This window comes from Mandrillus leucophaeus, unplaced genomic scaffold (genome assembly GCF_000951045.1).
Source record: "Mandrillus leucophaeus isolate KB7577 unplaced genomic scaffold, Mleu.le_1.0 Scaffold643, whole genome shotgun sequence".
NCBI lineage: Eukaryota > Metazoa > Chordata > Mammalia > Primates > Cercopithecidae > Mandrillus > Mandrillus leucophaeus.
The window spans coordinates 278,851-304,596 of record NW_012106953.1 but is presented as its reverse complement, the minus strand read 5'-3'; the positions used below and the strand labels follow the sequence as shown (position 1 = coordinate 304,596).

The 25,746-nt window shown below is 37.8% G+C and overlaps 1 protein-coding gene across 1 annotated transcript in view; it reads right to left on the bottom strand.

The window, feature by feature from the left end:
• AMOTL1 (angiomotin like 1) overlaps positions 1 to 9,135 on the bottom strand; it is a 188,692-nt gene extending 179,557 nt beyond the window's left edge. Inside the window, exon 1 of the mRNA XM_012000930.1 lies at positions 8,971 to 9,135. The gene's annotated coding sequence lies outside the window, so the exon portion shown is untranslated. The remainder of the gene's footprint in view (positions 1 to 8,970) is intronic.
• Between the last annotated feature and the right edge of the window lie 16,611 nt (positions 9,136 to 25,746).

The following is a 25,746-nucleotide window of genomic DNA, read 5'->3' as shown; positions in this document are numbered from 1 at the left end:
TAGCCAGGATGGTCTCGATCTCCTGACCTCGTGATCCGCCCGTCTCGGCCTCCCAAAGTGCTGGGATTACAGGCTTGAGCCACCGCGCCCGGCAACAACACTCTTTTAAATAAACCATAGGTAAATGAGAAAGTCTCAAAGGATATTTTTACAGACTAAATACAACTTAACAAAAATGAAGAAACAACATCAGAATTTGTAAGATGCAGCTAAAGTGGCAAGAGAAAAATTTATGGCACCAAAGGCTTACATTAGAAAAGAGAAATGATCGCAAGTCAGTAATTCAAGCTGCTAGCTCAAGAAACAACAAAAGGAAGAGCAAAATATACCGAAGTCAAGCAGAAGGAAAAAATTAAGATAATAGCAGAAATAAATGAATCTGAAATAGGAAAAGAAATAGAATTCATGAAATAAAAAACTGATTATTAATTGAAAATTTAATATAATTGATAACTCTCTAGTCAGACTGGTAAAGATCAAAAGAAAGAAGACATAAATTACCAATATCAAACAGGAGATATTGCCACAGATTTTACAGTCATTAAAAGAATAATATGAAATATATGAACAACTTTACACTCATAAATTCAACAATTTCAAAGAAATGGTCTAATTCCCAAAAATCACAATGAAAACTCAACCAAGATGAAATAGATAATCTGAACAGTTCTACAACTATTTAGAAAAATAGAATTTATAATTACAAATCTCTCCAAAAAGAAATTTCCAGGTCCAGATTATTTCACTGGAAAATTTTGCCAAGCATTTAAAGAATTAACACCAATGCCATACAATCTCTTTTTCAAAATGGAAAAGAAGGAATCACTTTCTAACTCATTTTATGAGGCCAGTACTACTTTGATATGAAACCAAGGACAGTACAAAAGAAGAAAAAATTGATATCAATAATTCTTATGAACTGTAATACAAAAATCCTTAACAAAATATCATTAAATTGAATCTATCAATGTTTAAAAAAGAATAATAATCCATGACCAAATGAGATTTATTTCAGCTATATAAGGCTAGTTCAATATTTGAAAATCATTGAAAGCAATTCACCATATCAACAGACTAATGTAAAAAAATCACATCATCATACTGATCATTGAACAAAAAGCATATAACAAAAGCAAACACTCATTCAAGATAAAAACTCTCAGCAAAGCAGGAATAAAGGAAAGATTTCTAAACATCATACTTAGTGGTGAAAGACTGAATGCTTTTGCTTTGAGATTGGAAAGGATTTCTGTTATCTCTTTTACTTAACATAGTACTGAGAGGTGTAGCCAGTGCAATAAGGCAAGAAAAAGAAAGATCATACAGAATAGAAAGGGAAAAATAAAATGCCTATTTGCAGATTATATGATGGTCTGTGTAGAAAATCCCAAGGAATTTACAAGAAGAAAAAGAAGAAGAAGGAGAAGGGGCAGGGGCAGGGGCAGGGACAGGGGAAGAAAGAGAAGGAGAAGGTGAAGGAGAAGGAGGAGAAGGAAGAAAAAGAAGAGGAAGAAGAGGAAGAAGAAGAAGAAGGAGAAGAGGAGGAGGAGGAGGAGAAGAAGAAACAACCTAGAACTAATGAGTTCAACACAGTTGCAGGATTTAATATTAACATAAAAATTAATTGCATTTATCTATATTAAGAATGTATATGTGGAAACTGAAGTATAATAATGCAATACCATTTTCAATTGCTCCAAAGAAAGTTAAGTACTTAGTATAAATTCAACAAAATACCTACAGAATCTGTATATTGAAAATTATAAAATGTTCCTTTAAAAAAAAAAAAAAAAACAAGACCCATATAAGTGCAGAAATTTCCCATGTTAAAGGATTGGAAGACTCAACCTAATAAAAATGTCACTTCTCCCCAAATTAAACTACATGTCTAAGAGGATTCCTATCAAAATCCTAGCAAGGTTCTGTAGATAGAGACAAACTTATTCTAAAGTTTATGTTGAAAGTGAAAGTCCCAAGGATCTCTAAAACTTTTGACAAATAACCCTGAAGTGGGAGGAATAACTCTACTTAGTGTATTGCTTATTACAAAGCTCCCATGCAACTTACTATAAAACAGTAGTCAAATACTCAAGAGAGTGTGGTATTGTCAGAGAGATAGGCATATCAATGGAAGAGAATGGAGAACCCAGAGATAATGTCACACAAATATGCCCAGTTGATTTCTTGACAAAGCTGAAAAACCAATCCAAAGAAAGAAGGGGAGCCTTTTAAACAACTGGTGCTTGAGAAATCGGACATACAGAGACAAAAAAAAAAAATTAAATTTGACTTAAACTTGACATATTACATACAAATTAATTCAAAATAGATTAAATACCTAAACATGAAGTATAAAACTATAAATCTTTTAGGAAAAAATATAAAATATTTGTGAACTGGGGCTAGGTAAAAAGTTCTTTCGCTTTGCACTAAAAGCACAATCCATTAAAGGAAAAATTGAGAAATTGGACTTTATGAAAATTAAATACTCTTGTTCTGTGAAGGACCCTTTCAAGAAGATAGAATAAAAAATTACAGGGTGGGAGAGAATATTTGCTAAACATACATCTAATAAAGGACTTATATCTAGAATATATAAAGAACTCACAACACTCAACAGTGAAAAACAACAACAAAACAAAACAATCCAATTAGATAATAGTGGGGTTATTTGTGTTTTGGCTTGTTTGTTTAAGTTCCTTAGAGATTCTGGATATTAGACCTTTGTCAGATGCATAATTTGAAAATATTTTCTCCCAATCTATAAGTTGTCTGTCTACTATGTTGCTAGTTTCTTTTGTTGTGCAGAAGCTCTTTAGTTTAATTAGGTCCAACTTGTCAATTTTTCTTTTTGTTACAATTGCTTTTGGGGACTTAGCTAAAAATTCTTTGCCAAGACTGATTTTCTAGGTTTTCTTCTAGGACTTTTATAGTTTGAGGTCTTATATTTAAATCTTTAATTCATCTTGAGTGAATTTTTGTATATGGTAAAAGGCAGGGGTACAGTTTCACTCTTCTGCATATAGCTAGCCAGCTATCCCATTTATTGGGGCAAAAGGCATAAATAGACATTTGACTGAAGATGAAATACAGATGACAACATGAAAAGATGGTCAGCATCATTGCCCATTAGGCAAACACAAATTAAAACCACAATGAGGTATCACTATCCATCTATCAGAATGACTAAAATAAAAAATAGTGATAACACCAAATTCTGGCAAAAACGCAGAAACTCTATTATTCATATTTTGCTGGTGGTAACATAAAATATTATGGCCATTCTGTATAAATATTAATAGTCTGACAGTTTCTTTTAAAACTAAAAACTTAACATAAAACCCAGATATCATATTTTCAGGCATTTATCCTAAATAAATGAAAATGTATGTTCATGCAAAAACTTGTACATGAATGTTCATAACATCCTTATTTGTAACAGCCAAATACTAGAAACTACCCAAATGTCCTCCAATGGATAAATGAGTGAATGCTTAAGCAAACTGTAGTAAATCCACATTATGCAATTCAACACAGTAACAAAAAGAAAACAACTATTGATACACATAACAACTTGGATAGATCTCAAGGTTATTATGCTGAATGGAAGAAGCTATTGTAATAAGGTTACATCATGCATGATTATATAACATTCTCGAAATAAAATTATATAAATGGACAACAGATTAATAGTCTCAAAGGGTTAGGGATGGGACCATGGCTTTAAAAGGGAAGTATAAAGAAACCTTGCAGTGATATAGTTAGTGATATTTTGATTGTGGCAATAGTTTCATGAAGCTAATATGATAAAAACTGTATACAATCACACACACACATGCACACACGCACAATGTGTACATGGATAGCTGATAAAATCTGATAAGGTCTGTGGATTGTACCAATGTCAATTACCTGGTTTTGATATTGTACTATAGTTATGTAAATGTTAACAGTGGGGAAGGCTGGGTGAAGGGGGCACTCATAGACTCATGAATCTATAAATATTTTGTAATGTTTTTAAAAACTATACAAGCCAGCTATTCTTTAATAGCCAGAGTGTTTGCATGATTCTTTGTTTACAAAATCCACAACTAGACCAATCATAAATTTAATGAGACCAATCTGTCAAACATCAATTCATACATTAAAATTACACAAGTCCAGGCGCGGTGGCTCACGCCTGTAATCCCAGCACTTGGGGAGGCCGAGGCGGGCGGATCACGAAGTCAGGAGATCGAGACCATCCTGGCTAACATGGCGAAACCCCGTCTCTACTAAAAATACAAAAAATTAGCCGGGCGCGGTGGTGGGCACCTGTAGTCCCAGCTACTCAAGAGGCTGAGGCAGGAGAATGGTGTGAACCCGGGAGGTGGAGCTTGCAGTAAGCCAAGATAGCGCCACTGCAGTCGGGCCTAGGCAACAGAGGGAGACTCCGTCTCAAAAAAATTTAAAAAAAAATTACACGGATTAAAATTTTGTATTCGCAAGGTATGAATAAAGCAAGAGAATATTCACATTTTGCTCTCAAGAGTGATTTTATCCTTCACCCTGACCTACCAAAGTGGTGGCATCTATCTGTATACTGGTAAACCTAAAATTTTTGGAGTGCCTTGGGCTTTGGATCCCTTAGAAGTCATCTAACTTCGGTTTCTTCTTAAATACAGCTTAAAAAATAGGAATAAATAGTTATAATATATTGAGCACTGAACTATTCAACTACCTGCTACACACTGGAAGGTAAGAAGAGGTCTCACAAGAAATGAGAAAACATGGTCCCAGTTCATATTGTTTTAGATACAGAGGATGGGACACACAGGTGTGTTTTTAAGCCTTTGGAAATGCATTTAGGGGCAAAAAGGGGGAAAAAATGACAGTAGAAGAGACATTCAGAATGTGAATATTCAGTGTGATATAAGTACTTATTGAACGCTTATCTCAGGCACCTGTAGTGTGACTGACTGACTGAAGCTCTGGGTTTGCCAGGGAGCTTGTGGCTTTGGGACTTGCAACAACAGTGTCATTAGTACCGCTCCAGTGCTGTCACTACTGCCACTGTTAGCTGTTGTTCATTTACATAACACAGATGTATTAGGCACTGTGCTGAGCACTCCACAAATATAATCTACAAACAGAATCGTCACGCAAACTTTGTGAGATGGCATTACTATCCAGATTTTAAAGAGGAAGAAACTGAGAAGATATGTCTAGATACTTTCCCAAGGTCAGCAACTAGAAAATGTCAGAGTTCTGATAGGAACCCGGGTCATCTGACTTCAAAATTCATACCTTTAACCAATAGTCTATGTGTCTTCACCAAAGCCTGTTTAAAATTCTCCTCTTTGCTACTCTTTTTTCATGGCTTCAGGTGCTTTCCACCAGGCCTCAAGTGGCACCTCTGGGCAGTTCCCTGATTTCATATTGACTCTGCTCTACCTCCTTCTCCTAACAAATTCCATGTGGAGGATGCGGCACAACCAATATAGCAGGCAAGGCAGATCTTCAGCAGAGCCTTGTATGAGGAGAGTTGGGTGGGTAGGTATGGAGGCAGATGATGAGAGAAGAATGTGTGTGTGAGTGTGAGAGATGCTTTTTCCCTGATTTTATTATAATGGCAAAACGAGTTAGTAAATGAGTCTCTTTCTCCAGCCTTTTTAACCAAAACATTTGCGTAAGTGGTATAAGGCCAGGAAATACGCAAGGACAAAGAACTACCTGGTTGGATTCTTCTATTCCTGACACCACCTCAGGGGCTTGATCTCAGCTGGCTTCAGAGTAATCAACGTTACCACCTTGTTCCCTTTATCTAATGCTGCGTAAAAACCACCCCCAAACTTAATTAATACAAATGGTTATTATCTCTCAGTGTTCTGTGGGCTGAGTGGGCTGAGCTGAGTGGTTCTCATTCAGGGTCTCTCATATAGTTGCAGTCAGATAGTTGGGGGGTCTGGAGTCATTTAAAAGTTTCTTTCCTTACATGTCTGAAGCCTAAGTTTGAATGGCTGGAAAATCTGAGGACTGGTTGGGATTCAATCCTTGTAGCTTCCGTGTGGCCAGCTTGGACTTTCTCACAGTATGCTGGTCTCAGAGTAATTGACAGCCATGGGCTTGGGCCAGCTTGTATTGGCTTATAAGAGCTGATTCTGCATATCTCCTCCCAAACCTGTGTTCAGTGCTATCATTTTGGAAGCCATAGTGGGAGTATTCACACCATGAAAGTTGGCAAACACTGCAAATCAGGGAACTTTTTTTTTTCTCCAGAGAGCCAGTTTACTACCACATGACTCTACATGGTAGTTGGCTTTTCCCAGAGTGACTGAGACAAGAAACCCAGGAGGAAGATGTAAACCTTCATAGAACCTAGCTGTGGTTGTCCCAGAATGTTGCCGCCTTCTCATTCTATTGGTCAACCAAGTCCCTAAGGCTAGCCTTTATTTAAGAGGTGGAGAATTAGCATTAATCTCTTGTGGGAAGGGTAGCAAAGAATTTGTATAGTCTAGGAGCTGGCACAGAGTAGGCACTCAATAAATGCTTGATTAATGAATGAGTGTGTAGTCATTTTAAACACTAATCTGCACGTCCTTAAGCCATTCTAAATGCACAAGTCCTTTTTGAAAGTTTTACATCAACCAATGATTTTTAAATCTCTGAGTAGTCTAACCCTAAAACTGCTTGATATAGATCTATTTACACTGTGTCCGCAGGTATTTGCAGACCTGTTTACTCAGGCCTTTCCTGGTTATGTACTCAATTGGTATTACTACACACATTACAATCACAGATTGCTTGTTTTATAGATGTTTATACATGTGCTGTTTAGGTTGACTTTATTTCCCTAAGTAAACTGCAAGTTTCTTAAGAGAGTTCTCATGTATTTCTTTGCCACTCCTTCTTCCTACCATGCAAACTACGGATAGTTTTAAACACATACACATGAATACTGACAAGATAGGTGGTAGTTAGAGATTATAACGCTTAAAAGTGAAGGAAAGAAGGAGAGGTACTAAAATTTCTTAATTGCTATGTTTTAGAGCCTTCCATAAATGTTCTCATTTAACTCTTCTATTTACCTAATGAAGCAGGTATTATTTCCATTTCACAGTTGAGGGAAATGAGCCTCATGAAGGTTTAGACATTTGGTCCAAGTCATACTGGGAGGTGGAGAAGCTGGGATTCAAATGAAGACCCACATGGTTCTAAGGTCTGAGGCTTACGCATTCTTCAGGCTGCCTTCCCACTGCTCTCTACATTCCCCATCCTCTCGCACTCTAGCCTCTCTCCTTCAAGCACCTACAAGAGTCATAAAATGCTAATGCTTCTGAACTCCAAATAGAGTAATAAGCATTTCAAGTTCTACTCTGGTAAAAATGTCCTTAGAAAGCTTGGTAAAACAAGAAGCTTGAATGTCTTATACTAGGAGTGAAGTGAGCCTGGTAGCAGGGGGGACCAGCTGAGAGGATACTGCAGTAACTCAGATAAAGTGTGTTGATGGGTTAGACCAAGGTAGTAGTGGTAGGGTAGAGAGATGTAAACAATTTGGAGAGATATTAAGAAGACTGACTCAACAGACTGGTGATTGATTGGATTGTGCAGGTGCTGATCAATTATTTTAGAACCATCATTCTGGCTGCTGCTGGGAGGTAAGACTGGAAAGAGGAGGCCCAGATGTGAGGTTTCTGTATTCCTAGAAGAAAATAAGGGCTTTAAACTAGGGTAATATCTGCAGAGGTGGGGAGAAGTGGATGGATTTGAGAGATAATATGGAGTTTGAATCTGCTGAATGTGTTCCCAAATCAGATGTGAAAATGTGAGGAAGTTTGGAGGGGTGTTTAGGGTGAAATCCAGAAATCTACCACCAGGAACTTTTTACTGACCTAGGGGACACAGAATGGGGAGCAGATTTCAGGTGAGGATGAATTCTGGATATGGTCTAATCTGAGGTGAATGTATAACTAGGCACTGGCAGCCAGTATGCAATTGCATTTAAAACAAGGCAAATATCTCTTATCTAAATGAGAGTCTTTGCTCCCTGTATGGGTTATAGATGATTGTGCCAAATACTATATGTGGCAGGGTTCTGTGCCAAGAAATAAAGGGCTCTGCAATTCTCAACGTTTTCATTTGACAGTGGTTCAACTCTCTTTCCAAAAGCCATTTATCATCCTGCAGGCACCTCTGTCATAAACAAGATGTCTTTATTGAGCCTTCCAAAGCTAATAAGAGCTATATGATTCAATCAGTGACAGAGACTCACATAACTCATAGAAAGTGTTGCAGGGAGATTTTAGTGGTCTCTTGGAGCACAGGGTCTGCCTTCACACACACACACACACACACACACACACACACAGACAGATCTCATGTGCATTTTCTTGGAAGAACTCATAGGGTCAGGCACTAAGATGTGTTTGTACACTTCTGCCCGACATGCAGCAGCACAGCCATTGTTTGAACAAGGTACCTGCATGTCAGAACAGGGATCCTGGGCCCCTTTGTTTCCTGCTACACTCCTGAGAAAGAAGGGAAGCATTCACACCAGCTAAACAGCAAATCAAGGCTCTCCAGAGAGCTGCTTTTCCGCACATCTTTTATAAGGATCAACCCTCTAAGGGTCTACCCAGTCAGCAGGAAGGCAAAGGGAGTATGGATGACTCTAGCCCAAAAGAGTCCACTTATAGCTGCTTCACTAACATGCTCATTATACAACTCTTAGAATAGGCACCTAACACCAAGCCCCAATTAGATTCCCATGCCCCCTGTGGGAGCCCACCACTGCAGCTCAAAGCTGACTTTGCCTAGCCATGGTCTGCCACCCCACCAGGTGGGGACCAGCTGCCATGGAAACAGCCACTCTCCCCACCCAATGGAGTATTTCTTGATCTAACTCCAACTCTGCCCATAGATGCCTTCCAAAGTCCCCCCCTCATGTCAAGGTTCCCTAGAGTGAAATCCACTAAATAAGAATTTTCTTACCTGTGAGAAGTCCTGGTGACTGGCAGTGGAAAAAATACTAAGTTCTAACAGAAGTGACAGGGACTCACAGAGCAAATGTGTTCGTTTAAAAGAAGAAAGGTGACTTCATCCCTGGTGCCGTGGAGTTTAAAAAGAGCAACGAGTGCTGCCTGGCTGAGCCAACTCCGCTTCATCAGTGATGACTCCATCCAAATTATGCAGCCATTGCCCAGACATGCTCAGCCTTCAGAAGGTAAATTGCTGGAATCTGACTAACCCTGTTGTTTTCAAAGAACTTCAGAAAATCCTAAGGCACCAATTGCCTTAACTGGCACCAGGGAAAGAAAAATTATGCACTTATTTCCTTGAGTCATGTCATTATCTCCCCCAACTCCAACTCTGAAAAACAGCACTCTAGGGAAGGAAAACAGATATTTAGACTTTCTGAGAGGTGAAAATTATTGGGGAAGTGGAGGCAGGGAGGAAGAAGAAGCGAAGGTATTTCAACCAGAAGGAGGGGTCATAAGAAGCTGGAAATGACCATCTTGCTAAGAAATTTTCAGAGCTATGAATTTGTAAGCAAAGGCGACAAACAGGTGACTGGACTTTGCAAAGGGAAAAATATTCAGTTAAGAAAAGAGGTTAGTTGCTATAGGAAAAAGTGTGACAGCCTTTCTCAAAAATGCAACCAATTTTTATTTTCTTTTTGTTGTATATAATGCCACTCATTCAATATGGGGTCATTTGTAATATTAACATATCAGTTCAAATCATGCCTGCATTCTAAACAGAAGGATTTGGGGAAAGAGACAGGATTTTTTTTTTTTTCTGTATGTTAAAGGTGAGGCTGGAGGAATTGGGTTTGAACATGGGATTCAAGGTCATTTCAAGCTACCCAGTGGGCCAATCACCTACTCTTGATGCCAAGTCTTTGGTCTAAACTTTGGACGAGAGTTCTGGCTGGGGTGCTAGGGAAAGGAATGGTAATGAGTGTGATCTCTGTTGGAAGTGGGGCAGAGGGTTGAGCTCAGTGGCCAGCTGCCCTTTCTCCCAGGCTTCTATTTCAGGGAGTATAAGGGGACTCTGGGTCATTAGGCTTGTATCTAATTTCTTGCTGAGCTATTTTGAGGCTTTGAGATTTTCTTGTGTCAAGTTTCACTCCAGAGAGGTTAAAACAAGAAAAAATGCCCTTTCTATTTAGATAGAGGTATTCAGATCCAACATTAGAGATTTTTGAAATCACAGATTTGAGACATGTCAAAATGACTTACAAAGGGAACTTGCAAATCTTTTGTTTGGGGTGTGAATAATGATAGGAGTAGAAGAGGGCAGTGTTTCATCAGTGATAAGAACAATGAAGGCAGAAGTCATTTTTATCTGGTTCGTCATAATGTCCTTGAAACCTAGCACAGAGAGTACCATACAGCAGGTGCTCAACAGAAGGAGAGCGAATGGTGTCAGTCCTTTTCCATTCCAGGTCTCTAGAATAGATCTGCTGAGAATGCTTAAAGTCACCATCTTGTTGGTGAGGTATTTGGAGAGAGCATGAGCCAGTGGGTCTTGTAGAATGCAAAAGAACTTGGTTATTTGCTCTGTCTCAGCCTCTAGGTTCATCACCAAAGTTAGAATGGAGCAAAGAAGGCCAATTGCTGGACCCAGGAGCCTCCTTTGCTCCCCAGGAGCCTCCTTTGCCTATGAGCTAGACTCTCATGTCTTTTCCTAAGGCCAAGACTCAACCCAATAGGTAATCTGCCAATTGTCTTCAATTAGTTTTTTGTTCTCAAAAGTCTATTAAAATTTTCAAACTTAGAGAAAAGGCAGAAGAATTGTACAGTGAACACCTATATACTTACCACCAGGTTTCTTCAATTAACATTTTACTACATTAGTTTTATCCCATGTTGATTCTCTGCTCATTTCTCTATCCATCCAGCAACTCATTTAATTATTTTTGTTATTGTCTTTCAAAATAAGTTTCAGACATTACTTTATTCGCCCCAAATACCTCAATATTATTAGCCAGAGTTCACTATTTATTTACAATTTCTTTGTTTGTATTCAGATGAAATCTGTATACAGTGCAATGTACGGATCTTAACTGTATCATTCCTGAGTTCCTCTAGACACATACACCTGTGCAATCCAAACTCCCAAGATACAGAACATAACCATCACTCTGGAAAGTTTCCTTATGTCCCTTCCCAGCAAACTCCTACCTCAACATCCCAAGAGATAACCAATCTTCTGGTGATTTTCACCATAGATTAGTTTTGCCTGTTTTAGTATTTCATATAAATGGAACCATACAATTTGTATTCTTTCATGCAAATTTTTGTGCACTCAGCATGTTTTGGGGGTTCATTCATCCATGTTGTTGCTTGTATCAGAAGTTGGTTTCTTTTCATTGCTGAATAGTATTTTACTCTATGAATATGCCAGTATTCTATTAATGGATACCTGGGCTTCCAGTTTAGGGCTATTAGGAATAAAGCTAATATGAACATTTTTGCACATATCCCTGTGAATATTTGTTTTCATATCCCTTGAGTAAATACATAAGAGTGAAATTGTTGGTTCTTAGAGTAGCTATATACAATTTTATACAAAATTGCAAGATCTTTTCCAACACTCTTATGTAATTTTCCTCTTCCACCACTAATGTATAAAAGCTTTAATTGCTTCATGTCCTCACCAACATTTAGTGTTGTCAGCCTTTAATTTTAGCCACACTGATAGATGTGGAATGGCATCTCATTGTGGTTCTAATTTGCATTTCCTTGATGACTAAAGATATTTCATGTTTTTCACGTGTCTATTGACCGTTCACTTACTACCTTTTGTGAAGTGTCCAAATTTTTTGACCATTTAAAACATTTTAAAATTGTTTTATTATTGTTTTAGAAGTTCTTAGTACGTCATGGATACCCATACTTTTTTATTTTTTTGAGAGGGTCTCACTCTGTTGCCCAGGTAAGAGTGAAGTTGTGTGATCATGGCTTACTGCAGCCTTGACCTCCCAGGCTCAAGTGATCCTCTCACCTCAATCTCCTGAGTAGCTAGGACTACAGGTAGACACAATCACACCCAGCTAATTTTTGTATTTTTAGTACAGGCAGGGTTTTGCTATATTGCCCAGGTTAATCTTGAGCTCCTCAACTCAAGCAATCCAGCTACCTTGGCCTCCCAAAGTGTGGAGATTATTAGCATGAGCCACCATGCCTAGCCAGATACCAATACGGTAAGTTTTGCAAATATTTTCTTCTGTCCTGTGGTTTGTCTATACATTTTCTTAATGATGTTTCTGTGCTTCTTTTCGTTTCTTTAAATTTTGATTATCTAATTTATAATATTTTTGCTTTTTTGGTTTTTACCTCCCTCAAAGTCATAAAGACATTTTCCTACATTTTCTTCTAGAAGTTTTTTAAATTTTAGCTTTTATATTTAGGTCTATGGTCCATCACAAATTAATTTTTGTGGATGGCATAAGTTAAAGCAAGGTTAATTTGTTTCCATATAAAATGTAGTTATTTTGACACCATTTGTTGAAAAGACTTCCTTTCAAAATTATGTCGCTTTGGCACCTTTGTTGAAAATAAAATAAATGTATAAGTATGTGTCTATTTCTATTTCTGGGTTCCTTATTCTTTCCATCAATCTGTTTGTTGATCTTTATACCAGTTGCAGACTCTCTTGATTACTATAGCTTTAGGGTAAGTCTTGACGTCCAACAATGTGAGTCATGTGATCTCATATCAAATTCGAGGAGGTCCTGGTGGAAGGTGATTGGCTCATGGGGGCAGATTTCCCTCTTATCTTCCCCTTGCTCTTCTCATGATAGTGAGTTAGTTCTCACAAGATCTGATTGCTTAAAAGTGTGTGGCACCTCCCCTTTTCTCTTTTTCCTGCTCCACCATGGAAAGATGTGTCTGCTTCCCCTTCACCTTCTGCCATGATTGTTAAGTGTCCTGAGGCCCCACAGCCATGCTTCTGTACAGCCTGTGGAACTGACTCAACTAAACTGCTTTTCTTTATAAAGTACCCAGTCTCAGGTAGTTCTTTATAGTGGTGTGAGAACAGATTAATACATCATCCAACTTAAATTTCTTCTTTCAAGACTTCTTTAAATATTCTAGGTTCTTAGAATCATCTTGTCAGTTTTAACCAAAAGGAATGGTAGAATTATGATTATGATTTTATTGAATCTTTAGATCAATTTGGTAATTATTGCCATCTTAACAATACTGAGTTTTTCAATCCATTAACATGATTTATCTCCCCATTGATTTATATCCTCAATTTTATTCAGCAATATTTTGTTGTTTTAGTATAGAGGTTTTGCATGTCTTTTGCTAAATTTATTCCCAGATATTTTGCTTTTGACACTAATATAAAATTATTTTTTAAATTTAACTGTCCAATTCTTTGCTGCTAATACATAAAAATGCAATTGACCTTTGTATATTAATCTGATATCCTATGACTTTGCTAAATTCACTTAATAAGTAAGTACTTGTTATGTCAATAAAATAGGAATTTCTGTGTGAATACTTATGTCGTCTAACATAGAGATAGTTTTATATTTGCTTTTTCCATTCTAAACTGTACGAATTGTATGCCTTTTGGTTTTAATTTTTTTTTGAGACAGAGTCTTGCTCTGTCACCAGGCTGGAGTGCAGTGGTGCCATCTCGGCTCATTGCAGCCTTTGCCTTCCGGTTTCAAGTGGTTCTCCTGCCTCAGCCTCTCGAGTAGCTGGGACTACAGGCACATGCCACCATGCCCAGCTAAGTTTTTGTATTTTTAGTAGAGACAGTGTTTCACCATGTTGACCAGGATGATCTCAATCTCTTGACCTCGTGATCTGCCTGCCTCAGCCTCCCAAAGCACTGGGATTATAGGCATGAGCCACCACACCTGGCAGGTTTTAATTTTTAAAATATGCTTAAGTCCTCCCGTCCATTGTTAAACGAAGTGGTGAGATTGGGCATTCCTGACTTGCTCCCAACTTTAGGGAAACAGTGTTCAATATTTTGTAATTAAACATTATGTTAGCTGAAGGTCTTTTGTAAGTGCTCTTTATCAAAGTAAGGAGGTTACCTTCTATTTCAAATATCCTGAATTTTACTCATAAAGGCATTGAATTTATTAAATGTTTTTCTGAATCTACTGAAGTGACTATATGATTTTCCTTTGTTATTCTTTAGTGTTAATAGCATACATTTCTGAATGTTAAACCCCCCTCTCATTTATGATGTTGGTAACTTGTGTTCTCTCTGCTTATTTCTTGATCAGTCTACCTAAGAATTTGTCAACTTTGTTAACTTTTCAAAGATATATCATCCAGCTTTGTTAATTTTTTTCTGTTTTTCTTCTTGTACTTACTTTGGGTTTATTTTGCTTTTCTTTTTCTAGATTCTTAATGTAAAGTCATGGGTCTTTGGCTTTAGATGTTCTTCTTTTCTAATATATTATTTGATTTAAAGCTAAAATTTCCCCCTAAGCACTGCTTTAGCTGCATTCCACAATTTTGAAATGTATTTTATTATCTTTCCATTCAAAATATTTCCTAGCTTTCCTTGTGATTTATTTTAATCCATGGATTATTTAGAAGTATGTGGTTTAATTTAGGATTTTTCTTAATCGCTTATTCATCTCTAATTTAATTCCGTGTGGCTAGAGGACATACTCTGTATGATGTCAATTATTTTAAGTTTATGGCCCAGAACATGATCTATCTTGATGAACATATCATGTATACTTAAAAGAATATGTATCCTGCAGTTGTTGGGTGCAGTATTCTATAAATATCAATCAGATCAAAGTGACTGATAGTTGTATTAGCTTTCTAGGGCTGCCATATAATTGCCACAAACTGAGTGGCTTAAAGAGTAGAAATTTATTGTCTCACTATTCTAGATGCTAGAAGTCTGAAATTGTTAGGGAAGCAGGAGCCTGGAAGAGCCAGAGTAATGCCATTTTAAAATCAACTCCATCTTAAAACTAGCAAGACACATTCCTTGTCAGTCATGACCCATGGTCCTAAGATGTTTACAGCTAAGGAAGCAGCTTGGTAATGCCTGCAAGGACAAACTCCTACAACAACAAAAGGTCCAGATGTCCCAATACCCATAAAAATATATGCTTTCAAGATAATTATAGTTATGCTTTGGTGTACTTAACACACTAAAATGTCAAGGATAGTTTTCTTTAAATCAATAGAATAATAAATTTTGTCATGTAGGCATAACTTAATTTAGTCTTTACATAGACAAAACCCCTATATTACTTTAAAACAAGTTAAAGAAAAACTTAAAATCAAGATGGTAAGATGGTGCATTCCTCTGCTTGCTTACTAGGACGCCCTACTCTGTAACTGAGTAGCTTTCAATAAACTACCTCTTTTCACTGCACTCTGCAACTTGCCCTGAATTCCTTCCTTCCTGAGATCCAAGAGTCATTTCTTGGGTTCTGGAATCCCTTTTCTGGCAACAAAATCAGGTATCAACATAGCCATGCCCCTTTGAGATTTTGGGTAAAATTCTTCCTTACCCTTCTTAGCTTCTAGTCATGGCTGGCAATCCTTGGTATTCTTTAGCTTGCAACTTCATCATTCCAATCTCTGACTTCATCTTCACATGGCTTTCTCCCAGTGTGTCTTCACAATATCTTCCCTCCCACATCATCTTCCTTCCCACAGCCTGTGCCTGTGTCCAGATTTCCTCTTTTTATAAGAATTAATTATGGTCCCACTCTAATACCTCATTTTAACTTTGTTACCTCTGTAAAGGCCCTTCAAATAATGTCACACCCTGAAGGACTGGAGGGTTAGGACTTCAATATATCTTCTTAGGATGACATAATTTAACCCACAATAATAGTGTTGCTCAGATCTGTGTCATCACAGTGCTTTTGTTCAATTGTTCCATCAGTTGCTGCAAGTAGGATGTTCAATTCTCCATCTGTGATTGTGGCATTTTCTATTTTTCCTTTTAATTCTGTGAAGCTTTGATTCCTTTATTTTGAACCTCTGTTATTGGATACATACACATTTATTATTGTTACTTCTTCCTGATGTATTGACCTTTTTATTGTTATGCAATGTCCCTCTATTTTTGTTAATACACTCTATTTTAAAGTCTACTTTATCTGATATTAATATTGCCAATCAGCTTTCTTTTTTTTTTTTTTTGAGGTGGAGTCTCCTCTGTCACCCAGGCTGGGGTGTGCAGTGGCACAATCTCAGCTCACTGCAACCTCTACCTCCCGGTTCAAGCAATTCTCTTGCCTCAGCCTCCTGAGTAGCTGGGATGACAGGCACTCAATACCATGCCCTGCTAAGCCAATCAGCTTTCTTATGCTTACTATACATGCAGTATTATTTTTTCATCCATTTACTTTCAAACTATTGGTGGTTTTATGTTCAAAATGGATTTCTTGCAGACAGCATATAATTGAGTCGGTGTGTTTTTAAAAAATTTCATTTTAAGAATATTTTATTTTCATTTGGTATGTTTAATTAATTATCATTTAATGTGATTATCGACATGGTTGGATTGAGGTCCGAGATTTGGTTAGACTTAAATCCAACTTTACTATTTGTTTTCTGCTTGCTTCTTTGGCTTTTTATCCCTCTGTTTTTCCCTTTGGGTTTCTTTTGGATTAAGTATATTTTAAAATTCCATTTTAACTTATCTACAGGCTTTTAAGGTATACCTCTTTGCATTACATCTTTAGTGATTGCTTTTAAGATTAAATATGTATATGTATATATATTTTCTACTTTTCACAGTTTACTTGGGGTTAATATTGTACACTTCACATAAATATGTAGAAATCTTGCAACCATTTTGGTTCATTGAGTGTCCCCTCCTCATCCTTTATGCTATTGTTATCATATATACTTCTTTACATGTGCTATAAACTACACAATATAATGTCATATTTGTTCTTGAAATAATCGTATTTTAGCTAACTAAGCAGAATAATAGCACTTCATAGTTACACATATTTACCATCTAATGTATTTTACTCTTTCCTGAGTAATTGAGTCTCTATTGGGTTTTGTTTTACATTACCCTGCATTCCATGCCATGCAAGTAAAAAATTGTTCTAAAGGTGTCTTATCTAATTTTTATTTATCAAGGACATTTTCACTGGATATAAAATTTTGGTTGATAGATTCTTTTTCTTTCAGTGCTTTAAAAATGTTGATCCACTGCCTTCTGGGCTCCATTGTTTCTGATGAGATATCAATGGTTATGAAATAATTGTTAGTGGGTTTTGAAATGATTCAGGCAATGTCATTTTCTCTGACTGTTTTCATTATTTTCTTTTTGTGATTTATTTGCAGCAGTTTGACTATGACATGCCTAGGTGTTTTTATTTTTGTTTTATTTTTGATATTAGTCTTCCTTGATGTTTCTCGAGGTTTCAGAATCTGCACATATATGTCTTTTACCAAATGTGTGAACTTTTCACCCATTATTTACTTAAATTTAGTTTCTGGATCATTCTCTCTCCTCTCCTTTTGGAACTTCAATTACATGCATATTAGACCTTTTGGTATTGCTGCAAATATCCCTAAGTTTTTGCACATTTATTAATATTAAATCTCTGTTTCTCCATCTGGATCATTTCTGCTGATCTATCCAGATCATTTCTGCTGATCTATCTTCTAGTCCACTGACTCTTTATTCTTTCATCTCCCTTGTGTCGTCAAGAGCATCCACTGAATTATTATTTTAGATATTGTCTTTTTTAGTTCTCATAGGTTCTTTTTCATAGTTTCTATATCTCTGCTAAGATTTTCTATATTCTCTATTTCTATAGTCATTGTGAACATATTTTCTTTTATGTACTTGAGCATGGTTACAATGACTTTTTAAGAATTCTTGTCTGCTAATTCCAGCTTCTAGGTCATCTTGGAGTTGGTCCCTGTCGATTGTTCTTTCTCCTTAAACAAGTCTTGTTTTCCTGTTTTGTTTTATGTTGGATAATTTTGGAGCGTATCCTTGTTATAATGAATGACATGTTGTAGAAAGCCTGAATTCTATCATGCTCTCCTAAGGAGTATTGACTTTTGTTTAATTAGGACTTTAAAGTGGCTGAACACAAACTCCAAAACTCTTTCTCCCCTGGTAGCAACTGAAATTTCAGTTCGGTTTTTCTAAGCCCTACCTGGGCTTCTTAAAGTCTGTTCCTTACATACGTGCCTCCAGGGTCAGACAGATATCTAAGCAGAGCTTATTCATGAAATGTAATGCTTCTTCTCTGCCTTGTATATGGCACACAGGGCCCTGTTCTTAGACTGAAAGCTGTAAATCAGAAAACTCACCTCATAAAACTTACTCTTCTCCCAATTATTATTTCTCCTCTAGTTTCTACTTGCTTTTGTTCTCTCTCCAGTGTCTTCAACCAGTTGTTCTCATATTTTGTCCAGAGTTTATAGATGTTATCTATAAGAGATTTGGTTCAAAAGGGCTATATGGACATACCAAAGGCTCCAGTTACATTTTGAGTTACTTTGTTTATCTTCAACAAAATAATTTATAGCTCTTTGCTATGAATTATCTTGCATCTCACCGTTTTCCTAGTAGTGCTGAAAAGGATATGGAGCTTCTGCAGAAAAGGTTGACATAATCAGTAAGTATTGCTTGCCTTGGGCACAGGATGGGAAGTATAGACCAGATAGTTGCAATTTTTATTATAGCTACTTACAAAACAATGTATAATACTCAGAAGTTTGTACCTACTAGAACATGTCCTTGAAGTCAGAGTATGATATTTGCTTGTTTGATGGCTAATATTTCCCACTAAGTGGAGAGCAGGGATAGTGCTTGTGAAATTCACTCTTATATGTCCAGTGTCCCTCATGTGGAACATAGTAGTCACTCAATAGTGAATGAGAGAGAATAGTGTCTAACTAGGACCCATCCCAATTTAGTATAGTTTATCATCAGTGATCTATCCCAGAAAAAGTAGAAAACTTAGGAATACCTCATTCAGCCTAGTTTTTGTTTCAGTTTTCCTTTTAAAAATTAAATAAGCAATATAGATACATGAAGAATATAAATTAGCAAAAATAAATCAAGCCAACCCATTTTTTCCCTCTCAGACATACCATTGTTGTCTTTTCCACATCGTGTTTTGTTATTCTTTAAATTTTCATTCTCAACCTTAGGTATACATTAGAACTACCTGAGGAGCTTTGAAAAGTCCTCATGCTCATGCTACAACCCATACTGATTAAATCGCATTCTCAGGGATTGGAACACAGACATTCGTGGTCTTTAAAGTTCCCAAGATGACACCAGTATGCATTCAAGAGGACCTACAGATGTAATAACCAGGATAGCAGAGCTTTTTCAGATGTCATTTTCTATCTCCTACATGGCACAGATCCTGTCCTCCAAGAGAGTTCAGACAGGACTGCACTTGAAGCAATTAAACATGAAACAATTAGAAACAAAAGAACAGCAAATGTACAATATTAGGTGCCAATGTGTATGGAAGTTGTCAGCTAAGCCTCTCAGGGCAGACACCCTTGAGTGCAATCAGAGCTGGACTCATCTTGGTGGAGCCCCACCTGCCACACTGAGGGACTCTTTTCTTCCTTAGATGTTTCTAGCAGCAGGTTGGAGAAAGGGGTACAGTGACACATTAGAATGACATGTGGCACTGATTCTATTCCTGTTGTCTTTGAACATTTCTTCTTTATAAAATCCCAAGATCCCAGGCTCCTGGCCTCTGATCTTTCTTTGTGGGAATGCTGTTTTAATTCATTACCTGACTTCAGAATTTGAGACCACCTTCAACCAGAGAAGCTTCTGTGGAAATGTGCCATCACTGGCCGGATGTTTTGTCTGTCTGCTGTGGAACCCAGGTGAGTTAACTATCTACAGCCACCCTACTTCTCTAGCTTGCCCAAGAGAGCTGGGCAACAACAAAGCATACAGCGTGATTCTTGACCTGAGCCACACAAAAGAATCTCTGTGAATATTGTGAAATAGCTATTCCAAGGCCCCACCCCAGAATAATTAACTCAGAACCTCTGGGTGATGAGGCCCAAGAACTGGCATCTTTTTCCAGGCTCCTCAGGTGATTAGGAATTGACCCAGGATGAGAAATATTGATGAAGTGAATTGGTGGGCCATTCTCTTGGGTTGTAGGTGCATTTGAAATCCCCTTCCCTGCTACTCTTGGAGACAACATAGAGAAAAATGTCGGGCTTTATGTTAAATAGGCTAAGGTTTGAATCCCTGCTTTGCTGTCGACTAGCTGTACAACATTAGCTAAGTTGCTGAACATCTCTGACACTCCAGTTAGTTAATGGTATAAGAGCCTACTAATGAGGCTCAATGTGATGCCATATATAAGTCAACTGGAACACGGTGTGTACCAGTACATATCTGCTCCCTTCTGTCTCTGTACTCCTCACCTCCTTCCCCCGACTTCAGCATTGTAATAAGCTATGGACAGTTCCGGCTTGTTTCTGAGCTGTTTCTCCTTGACCGACCATGACCACATCAGCCTGGATTTGCATCCCTGGTCCCTGGATCTGGCATCCTGACTCCAGCTTCTAAACTTGATCTGGGTCTTCTTTCCGGGCCCAGTTTCCATCACCTGTTTCTGTTGCTCAGCACTAAGCCACAAAGAGATGGTTTCTAAAAGCAGCTGGGCCCCATGCTGCCACTGCTCCAGCTGAGTTTTAGCAGTGGGAGGGGGTGTGGATAATTTTAGACTTGTCCTGGACTAGCATCTGAGACAAGGCAAGGCCAGGCAAGTTCAACCTGCCTCCTCAGTACCTTTGGGTTGGGGTTTGCAGAGAAAGGTTGGGGAGATTTTGTTATAGGGCTTGTGTGTCTGTATCACACCAGGCTCCTTATATGGAAATGTAATATATGCAACCATTTGCCTCAACATCTGTTGGAATTTGAGTCTCAGGTGCTGTACTGAGTGGGAGTAACCACAATGTAACCTGGAGTTTTTGATATGCTAATGCTTGTACTGAACTAGGATAGATTGTTTTCTGCCTAACCCAGGGACAGGAATAGGCAGGTGTGAGCAGGATCTGAGATTCAGCAGGAAAAGGGCTAATAAGAAGAGAAAAGATAGAAAATATTATTGACTTATTTGTGTTTAGAGAAACTAAAAAGGCAATCAGATGGAGCAGCGCAGAGACAGAAAGCCTCACTAGGAGAAGCAGGGACAGCATTGTAGCTCCTAGGACAGACCTGGCCCAGACAAGGTGTTTGATGATTGTTGCACAAGTGTGGAATGAAGGGCTTCTAAGGTGGGAAAGAAGAGATGCTTTGGGGCTGCCCAGTGAACATCTTGTGCTTTGGAAGGAAGGGCAATCAGCTTAGAGCCAACTGGGCTGTCCATGGGACCCAAAGCATCAGAAGGGATTTGTATCCTCTAGGTCAAGGTAAACTAGCTCTTGCATGGTCAGGCCCACAGAATGAGGATAGCTAACAACAAAGAAGGGTTGAGCACTACTAGGATTAAGAGATAAACAAGACAAAGAGGAAGAGTGAGAAGAGTAGAGGGTTTGGAGTGAGTCAAATTAGTTTCTTCATTCCACCACTTAAAGTTGTGTGATCTTATATCAATTACCCAACTCTCTGAGCCACGGTCCCCCATATATTTATAGTGTTGACCAATATATATGAATTCAACATTTCAAGATTCACCAACAATTTATTGAGAGTCTACTATATGTTACAGACCATTTGGCCAATGGAATGAACAATGCAGACAGATTTCTTGCCTGTATGCATCTCACAATCTGGTAGGGAATACAGACAAGAGAAAAGGGCATGAATAAGTGACAACATATGGGTGGGTGCTGCTTAGTGCCATGAAGGAAGTAAGCAGGATAAAACGAGACAGGTAACTTGGCCGGAGAAAGCCTCTGTGAGTAGGTGTCATTGAACTGAGCCCCAAATGTGAGAAGGAGCCGACACTGTGGAAGATCCCTGCAGGCAGAGGTACAAGAAAGTGCAGAAGCCCAAAACACAAAAGAGCTTGACAGTTCTGAAGAATAGAAAGGGGGTCAATGTGGATGGTGGGAAGTGAGTCAAGAAGAGATCTCTCTGAGATAAGGTGAGGGTGATCATACTGGGCCCAAAGAAGGAGCCTGGGTTTTGCAAAGTGAGAACAATTCCCATTTCTTGGAGAGTGAGGACAGGATGGACAGGGGCTGCTCCTATGGAGGTGCTTCTATGGAATAGATGCCACTGGGACATGGGATCCTTACAATGGAGCCCAGATGTCAGCAGGGGACAAAAAGGTTTGAATCCCTGTAAGAGAAAAGACATTCTAAATCTAGTCTAGGACACAACCTTTTTAGTTGATGTAATTCAGAATCTACTTCTGAGAAGAAACGAGCTTTCCTGATAAAACATTTAATCAATTTTCTGATTATGTTTAACGAGATTAAGATTTGTTCTGGGAATCTAATCATCCACCCACCCACCTGCTCTGTCAGTCAGTTGTCTCAGTGTTTAGGCAATAGTTTACAGCGGGAAAAAAATCGTGTTTTTTTTTTTGCATCTTAGCTTAATAATAATCCATCATTCTCTTGTCCTACAAAAATGTCCCTGCCAAAAGTGAATCTTTGAGTGGGCCTTCTAGTGGCCTTTTCAGTTGCAGCAAGACTATAAAGAAACTTTGACATGTGCTTTGAAATGGATTTCCTGAAACGTTTTCTGTAACACCATTTGGTCAATGGCTAGTGGACATGTAAGGACTTCCTCAAGTTTTCTTCGTTCATGGGTCCATTGTCCTCTGAGCTCCTGCTTGTGCACGTGCTCTCTCTAGCTGCAACACATGGCCCTAGCCATGGGAGTTCCACTAAAATCCAGCCCCCAAAACCCTTGCTCTTTGGCAAGGAGTGAGAGTAGGGCTATTATGTGTTGACTTGTGCCCCCCACAAAAAGAAGTGTTGGAATCCTACGTCTCAGCACCTCAGAATATGACTTTATGTAGAAATAGCGTCTTCACAGAGGCAGACAAGTTAAAAGGAGTTTACTAGGGTGGGCCCTAATCCAATACAACTAGTGTCCTTGTCAAAAGGGGAAATGTGGAGGCAGACAGGCACACAGGGAGAGAACCATGTGAAGATGCAGGCAGAGATCAGAGGGCTGCTTCCACAACACAGAGAATGTGTCATTTCCAGCAAACGACCAGAAGTGAGGGGAAGAGATTCTTTCTCACAAACCTCAGAAGGACCCAGCCCTGATGACACCTTGGCCTTTGACTTCTAACCTCCAGAACCAAGAGATAATACATTTCTTTTTTTTGGTTTTATTTTTCATTGATATATAATAATTGTGTATATATATATGGGGCAAAACGTGATGTTTTGATATATGTTTAGTGTGAAATAATTAAAACAGGCTAATTCCATTCCTCACATAATTATCATTTTTTTTGGGAGAAATATTTAAAATCTCCTCTTTCAGCAATTTTGAAATCCACAATACCTTATTATTTATTATAATCACCATTCCATGCAATCGATTACTAAAGCTTATTCTTATGTCTAGCTGAAATTTTCTACGCTTTGATCAACATTTCCCCTTTTCCCAACCACCTCTCTCCCCCAGCCTCTGGTAACCATCATTCTACTCTCTACTTCTATGAATTCAATATTTTTAGATTCCACATATAAGTGATATCATGTGATATTTGTCTTGCTGTGCCTGGCTTATTTCACTTAGCATAATGTTTTCCAGGTTCACCCGATAACAGGATTTCTCCCTTTTGTAAGGCTGAATAATATTCCATATTCATTTTGTGTGTATACTTACATTTCCTTTATCCATTCACCTGATGATAGACAGCTAGGTTGCTTCCATATCCTAGCTATTATGAATAATGCTGCAGTGTACATGAGAGTGCAGATATTTCTTTAGCACACTGATTTCTATTCCTTTGGATATATACCCAGAAATGGGATTGCTGGATCATATGGTAATTCTATTTTTGGTTTTCTGAGGAACTTCCATACTGTTTTTCCATAATAGCTTTATTAGTTTACATTCCCACTAACAATGCCAAGGGCTCCTTTGGCCAGTGTGGTATATATAATACCCTTACCGTCACTTGTTATCTTTTGTCTTTTTCATTAATAGCAATTCTAACAGGTGCAAGGTGATATCTCATTGCGGTTTTAATTTGCATTTTTCTGATGATTAATTATAATGAGAATTTTTTCATACATGTGTTAACCATTCATATATCTTTTTTCAAGAGAGTCTATTTAGCTTCTTTGCTCATTTTTGATTGAATTATTTGCTTTCTTGCTATTGAGTTGCTTGAGTTCCTTATCTATTTTGAATATTAGCATCTTATCAGATGTATGATTTGCAAATATTTTCTCCTAATTCGTGGGTTGTCTCTTCACTCCATCAATTGTATCCTTTGTTGTGCCAAATCTTTTTAGTTTGATGCAGTCTCGTTGGTGTATTTTTTCTTTTGCTGCCTGTACTTTTGGAGTCATATTCAAGAAATCTTTGCCCACACCAATGTTGTGGAGCATTTCCCCAGCATTTCCTTTTGGTAGTTTTATAGTGTCACGTATTATATCTAAATATTTAATCCATTTCGAGTTGATTTTTATATGGTGTGGAAAAAAAGGTTCAATTTTATTCTGCTGTGGATGTCCAGTTTCCCAACACCATTTATTGAAGAACGACTCTTTCTCCATTGTATACTCTTGGCAACTTTGATGAAAATCAATTAATCATAAATATGTGAGTTTATTTCTAGGCTTTCTATCCTGTTCCATTGGTCAATGTTTCTGTTGTTAATGCCAGTGCTGTTCTATTTTCATTACAATAGGTTTGGAATAGATTTTGTGACGTGAGGTAGTGTGATGCCTCCAGCTTTGTTCTTTTTGTTCAACATTGCTTTGGCTATTCAAGGTCTTTTACAATTCCATACAAATTTTAGAATATGTGTGTGTGTGTGTGTGTGTGTGTATGAAGAATGACATTGTAATTTTAATAGGGAATGCCTTGTATCTGTAGATTACTTTGGGTAGTATAGACATATTAACAATACTAATTATTCCAAACCATGAACAGACAAAACTCATTTGTGTTGTCCTCAAATTCTTTCATAAATATTTTATAGTTCTCAATAAACAGATCTTTCAACTCCATGGATAAATTTATTCTTATGTATTTTTTCATGCTATTGTGAATGAAATTGATTTCTTAATTTTTTTAGATAAATTTTTTGTTAGAGTAAAGAAGCACTACTGATTTTTTTGTGTTAATTTTGTGCCCTGCAACTTCATGAAATTAGTTTATTAGTTCTAATAGTGTTTTGGTGGAGTCTTTAGAATTTTCTCTATACATGATCATGTCATCAGCAAACAATTTTGCTTCTCTTTTTAAAATTTCTTTTTCTTGTCCAATTTATCTGGCTAGAACTTCCAGTACTATGTTGAATGGAAGTGGTGAGAGTGAGCACCCTTGTTTTGTTCCCGATCTTACAGGAAAAGCTTTCAACTTTTTTTTTTTTAGACGGAGTTTTGCTCTTGTTGTCCAGGCTGGAGTGCAATGGTGCAACCTCGGCTCAACGCAACCTCCGCCTCCCGGCTTCAAGCAATTCTCCTGCCTCAGCCTCCCAGATAGCTGGGATTAAAAGCATGCGTTACCAAGCCTGGCTAATTTTTGTATTTTTTGTAGAAACGGGGTTTCTCCATGTTGGTCAGGCTGGTCCCGACCTCAGGTGATCCGCCTGCCTCAGCCTCCCAAAGTGCTGAGATTACAGACTTGAGCCACCGC